Source organism: Ctenocephalides felis, unplaced genomic scaffold, assembly GCF_003426905.1.
Source record: "Ctenocephalides felis isolate EL2017-DRISC unplaced genomic scaffold, ASM342690v1 CF-g0.4_SCAFFOLD_01170, whole genome shotgun sequence".
In the NCBI taxonomy this organism is placed as follows: domain Eukaryota; kingdom Metazoa; phylum Arthropoda; class Insecta; order Siphonaptera; family Pulicidae; genus Ctenocephalides; species Ctenocephalides felis.
In genome coordinates this window covers 73,292,274-73,298,470 of record NW_020537324.1, presented here as the reverse complement: position 1 = coordinate 73,298,470, position 6,197 = coordinate 73,292,274, and positions in this window count along the sequence as shown.

Genomic DNA, 6,197 nt, shown 5'->3' with positions numbered 1-6,197 from the left:
GTGTACGTTCTAATATTGACTTTGTGCATTCATGGCATAATACTGATAACGTATATAATTCGTTCCTTTACCCAAATTGACATTTCGCATTTCGCATTTCGCATTTCGTATCCCGAGTTTAGTCTCTTGACACGGCATTGCTTTCATCAAATAATATACTCCTGGTCGTGGAGTTGGAGAAGAGGATACACATGACATCATAGTAGATATAGTCACTATATAATACTGTACTATAATATACTATAGTCGTCGTGCTCGCCAAATATTATCTGTAGCTAACAGGGCGGATAGCAGCTTTAAGTGCTCTATTCAGAACATCAACTCAAAGCTCAACAAACGAAATAATACACCGACTATTTATAGTTAAACATAGGCGGATATCTACATATATATATATTAGGGTGGTCCTTAAAATGGTCATTTTCGAATTTCCTTGCTCCCAGGGGCTCAAATGGTTCCAAATTCATAAAAAACAATTCTCTGAAAATTTTAGCTCTTAATATTAACGTTTAGATAGAGCGCAATTCAATCAAAGTTTGTATGGAAAGAGCATGGAAAAAATTTTGAAAATTAAAAAAAAATGTTTTAGGTGTAACTTAGCGATAAATGAATGAGTTTTATTCATTCAATTGTTCACTAAATTACATCTAAAAAACATTTTTAAAATTTTTGAAAATTTTTTTATGCTATTTCCATACAAAACTTTGATTGAATTGCGCTCTATCTAAACGTTAATATTAAGAGCTAAAACTTTCAGAAAATTATTTTTTATCTATTTGGAACCATTTGAGCCCATGGGAGCAAGAAAATTCGAAAATGATCATTTTAAGGACCACCCTAATATATATATATATATATATATCGATTGTATGTGGGTTGAAATATTAAGAACAATATAACAATTTGTTAGTACAACTTTGCTCTGCATCTAGAAACTCACTAGCAAAAGTAATTTTTCTGACTCATCAGAATTGCCACAAGCATTTTGCAACAATTTGGGAACTTCGGCAATCAAAATCTTGTTCTTCAATTATCTTCGATTTTTCAGTATTTTATGTATTCAGTGCCGTTCAATTTTGAAAACGATCTTTTTAGCCTCTTGAAACATTAACCCTCCGTCGGTCGGATATTTTTTCACCTAAATGAGTTTTTGGTGTCTTATGTATTAACGATTATATAAAAAAATCAAGAAATATAAAAAAACGTTGCTTTTTTTGTTAATTTTTCTGTTTTAAATGAATGAAGAACAATATTTATTCTTTTTCGGCGCCTTTGAAATGAATGTGTGCATTACTCATCCGATTTTCAGTGTTTGTGATGACCAATAAGTTTGGTAGGTTTTCAAGAAACTCTCGTCATGAAAATACTAACATTCATGTTAGAACACATAGCAAAGAATATAAACGACGCAGTTTGAATAGAAAATACTATGAGAAAAGACAAAATACTGGTTTACATATATCAAAAAGCGTATATTTCATACAAAATGTATGGGTGGTCTAGACAGACCTTTCCGACCGTTCGAAGTATAAAAAAGTTAATATCTTTATAATTATCCTTCTGTACATTTTTTCGTCCTGTTTTTATCATTGATCGACAGCTAATAAAATTTTAGGAAAAGTCAAGAAATTTCAAGTCGATAGGATTACTAGAAGTAATTTTTTTTTAATTGAAGTCGAAAAAAGTCTGGCCAGACCACGCCGACCGACGGAGGGTTAATAAGTGATCTGTAAATCTTCAGAAATTTTGCACGTTTTTTTCCATGATAGGGTCACTCGATGAAGCCATACGACCAAAACTATAAATTTTCCAATTTATTAAATTCATCTACATTTTGCTTCTTTCTTTGCTCACTTCATAGTTTTTTACATTTTTTTCTATTCCATAAAATGGTACTTAAGGTTGAAACTGGTACGCAAAAGTTTAACAGCTGACTGAGCTTAATTTGTTGTTTATTAATTTATATCTAAAACTTTTATTAATTTAATTTTTTGAAGTTATACTTCTAACTAGACTCGCAAAATGTTCTGGATATTCTGAAACTGTTCTATGTAATATATAATTTACAGTACTATATAGTGTATAGTCGGCAAATAGTCTGAAAATATTCTAGATCTGAGAAAGTTCTAAATTGTCTGAAAATGCTCAAGAAATGCTCTAGGTTGTCTGTAAATGTTATTGATGTTCTCCTAATTATTTAAATATCCAGATGTTTTATTTAGTCCTAAAATATTTTATGCAGTACCAAAATGTTATAGATAGTAAATTGTCTGAAAATTTTGCAAACGTTCTGATACCATTACAAATGGTCTGAAAAAAATACAAATCGTCTGAAAATATTGCAAATCGTCTACAAATGTTGCAATCTTCTGAAAATATTGCACATTTTATTAAAATATTTCAAATTATCTGAAAATGTTTGTGAATCATCTGAAATTGTTGAAAATTATCTGAAAGTGTCCAAAATCATCTGAAAATGCTGCAAACTGTATAAAAATGTTGCAATTGATCTGAATATGTTACAAATCTGGTGAAAATATATTAGATTAAGATTAAGAGCAAGTATGAAATATATTACAAATCGTCTAAAAGTGTGATATCAAGTCTGAAAAAGGTTGCAAAGCATTTTAAAATGCAGAAAATCGTATTAAATTGTTCCGAATCAACTAAAAATGTTGCAAATTGTCACAAAAATGTAGCCTAAAATGTTGCAAATTGTCACAAATACTCAAGATTAATATATTTTAGTAATATTTTAGTAAGAGTCTAGTTACAATAAACTTACTACTTTATTCATATCGAGTGCTTACATATACGAGTACAGTTCCACCATTGCAACTCTAATAATACCATTTTAAAAAATTCTTAAAATTCAACCCCATTATCAAATCGAGTCAACGACACCCTTAAATTGCATTGATCAAACATTGACTTTCCTTTAAACATAGTCCGCATGTGTATGTCTGTCTGTCTATTTGTCCGTCTGGCAATTCAATTAGTGTAACGTGATAGCCATAGTCCCGAGGCTTATAGGTTATGTTTTATAGCTCCACAGGACACACCCTGTGACAGAGTATCGTAATGTGTGTCTGCCGCCTAGTGACGTCACCGATGCCCCTTATTACACTATATTGACTATACTATACTATAGACACTATGAGGGTTCGTTGACACCCTGTAGAAGTGTAGAGGCTGATGCGATCGATATCGCCGCACAGCTGCACAGCTGGCCGAAGCTATGATAGTAGTGCATAGGATGATAGCTATAGACTATAGTAGATATGTCCTGTAAGACGATCACGTTTAATACGATTCACACCTGCCTCGACATTTTTTTTACGTTTAATACGTTTTAATAAGTTCAATATGCCAATGCAGAATGCACTGACCTTTAAATTTGTTTGCTCTTTTCTGTTAATCATAAAGAAACGGCTCGGCCGATTATCGTACAAGACTGATAAATGCTAATCATCAACGAGTTACTTCGAATGATTGAAATCGAAGATCGAAAAATCGGCTCGCAATAGTCGATTTTGATACCAAACTAGTGGGGTGTATGGCATCGTGCCTTAAGACAAATTGCTGGAACTTCCCGTACCAAAAACTAAATTTAAAAAAAAAAACTTTACAAAACTATGAAAAAATTAGATGTTCGAGAAATTTTTAAATTTTTGAAAAAATGTGACTTTTTTGAAAAATTACACACTAGTCATTAACAAGTTAGATCGAATGGTTTTTAAATTATTGAAATCGAAGATCGAAAAATCAGCTCACATATACACACACATAGTCAATTTTAATGCCCAACTAGAGGTGCATGGCATCGTTACATCTTCAATAATAGCAAGAATTCTAAGAATCCATATTCAAACCTAAGTTTGTAATATTTCAATCTGAATCAAGTTGGAACCCAGTAACTTTCCTAAGGAATTAAAAAATTTTAGTAAGCCTTAAGACAAATTGCTGGAACTTTTGTACCAAAAACCAAATTAAAAAATAAAACTTTACATCACTTTGAAAAAATTAGATTCTTGAGATATTTTGAAATTTTTGCAAAAATGTGACTTTCTTGAAAAATTAGATTTTTGTTATATTTTGATTTTTTTTGTATTTCGTTTCTTTTTTGAATATTCAGAACATTTTTTAACTTCCCGTAGGGCAAGTTATAGTAATCGCAAAAAAATCGAAAATGAAAATTTTTATATATCTTTACGTTTCAGAGGTTTCTGAACATTTTGGCATACCTTAGAAAAAATGGATGTATGTGTGTGTGTGTGTGTGTGTGTATGTGTGTGTGTATGTATGTATGTGTGTGTATGTATGTGCGGATACAAATTTTCGTCGACGATTTCGGGAACACGGATCAACCGATTTGAATAATTCAAAAAACATTCGATCCGTATTGATAAGGAGACGTGCTGATTAGTTTTTGCAAAGGCAGGTCAAGCCGTTCCGAAGATAGGGCAAAAAGTTCCGAAAAAACGGTAACTCAGTTTTTAAGAGAACGGAGCGTCCGATTTTAATAATTCAAAAAACATTTCACTTGTATTGACAAGATGAAGAATCTATAAAATTTTCATAAAGGTAGGTCTAGCGGTCGGAGATATAGAGGAAAAAGTAAAAAAATGAGCCATTTGGCGGTCAAAAATGATCATTAGACATATGCACATCAAATTATCAGACATTTTATAGAGATTTAACAATAAGTATAAATTTTGTTAACATTCCTATCGGTTCCGTACCAATGCTTATGCGTTAGACAGCGACGCGGCGCTTACGCGCTTTATATTTTGTCCCTATGTAGTTTAAGCAGTACGATTGCTTTGAAAAAAAAAGTTCAGATCTTCCACAATATGTCAAAATAAAGAAAAAAAAAATTTTTTCAAAAAAAAAAAAAAAAAATTTAAAAAAAAATTTTTTTTTCAAAAAAAAAAAAACTAATTTTTGTCCAATTTATAGTTTCTCAAAAATCTTATTTTTTCAAGTAATTTTTTTCAAAAATGTTAATCGTTTTAAAAAAAAATAATAATTATTGGTACGGGAAGTTCCAGCAATTTGCCTTAAGGCACGATGCCCTAATTGCCTTAAGACAGAATTCCACTTACAGCTAGTTTAAGAAATCGCGTTGCATAGCTGATTTGGAGTCGAAATATCAAAGCGTGTAAGCGCCGCGTAGTCGCCTAACGTGTAAACATTCGCACGGAGCCCATACAAATGTACACAAAATTTGTACTTACCATTATGATCTTTATAAAATATCTGATAACACGATGTACATATATCTAATGATCATTTTTGACCGCCGAATACACACAAGCACACACATACATCGAGTTTTTTCTAAGGTATGCCAAAATGTTCAGAAACGTCTGAAACGTAAAGATATATAAAAATTTTCATTTTGGATTTTTTTGCGATTACTACAATAACTTACCCTTCGGGAAGTTAATAATTCAGAATGACCTAATAAGTCGAAAAAACATAAAACTAGCAAGATTAATTAAAAATGTCAATAATTAGAATTTTAAGAAGAATTGTTATTAAATACAATTCTATTAAAAATGTTTTTTAAATCAAATTATAGTTATCTGAGAGCATGCAAAAAATTGTATTTGAACGATACAATTATGTTTTTGAAATACATATAGGCCGGGAATAGCTCAGTCAGTAGCATGCCCGACTAAGGCGTCAGGATACTCGGTTCGAGTACTAGCACTGACATATAATTGTTATTTGATTTTTTCTCTATCTATAAACATACAATCAATCACGTCAGACCGATTTTCAGATCAAAACTTTTGCAATATTTTTTGGAATTTTTCACACACATATATTTATTAATTAACAGTTAATTACGAAGCCCAAAGACTATTTTCAACTAATGTCTTCCGAAAGGTTTAATATAATTTTGAAATTGTTTCAGAAGTTTTTATTTAATTGTTGAAAATAAAGAAATGGCCCGAACGTTAAAACGTAAAATACCTTTTTTTAATATTTATTATATATTACAGAACGCTAAGAAACTATAAATTACCGGAAAGTTCAAAATACAATATTTTTGGTTTTACTATTTAAGACTTATTTTATATATATTTTTGTAAAATATGATATTTACTAACTTACTAAAAAGAAATTATTTATTATTAAGCCAGAAGAATATTCTATAATAATATTATTTTTACCCTACACAAATTTAA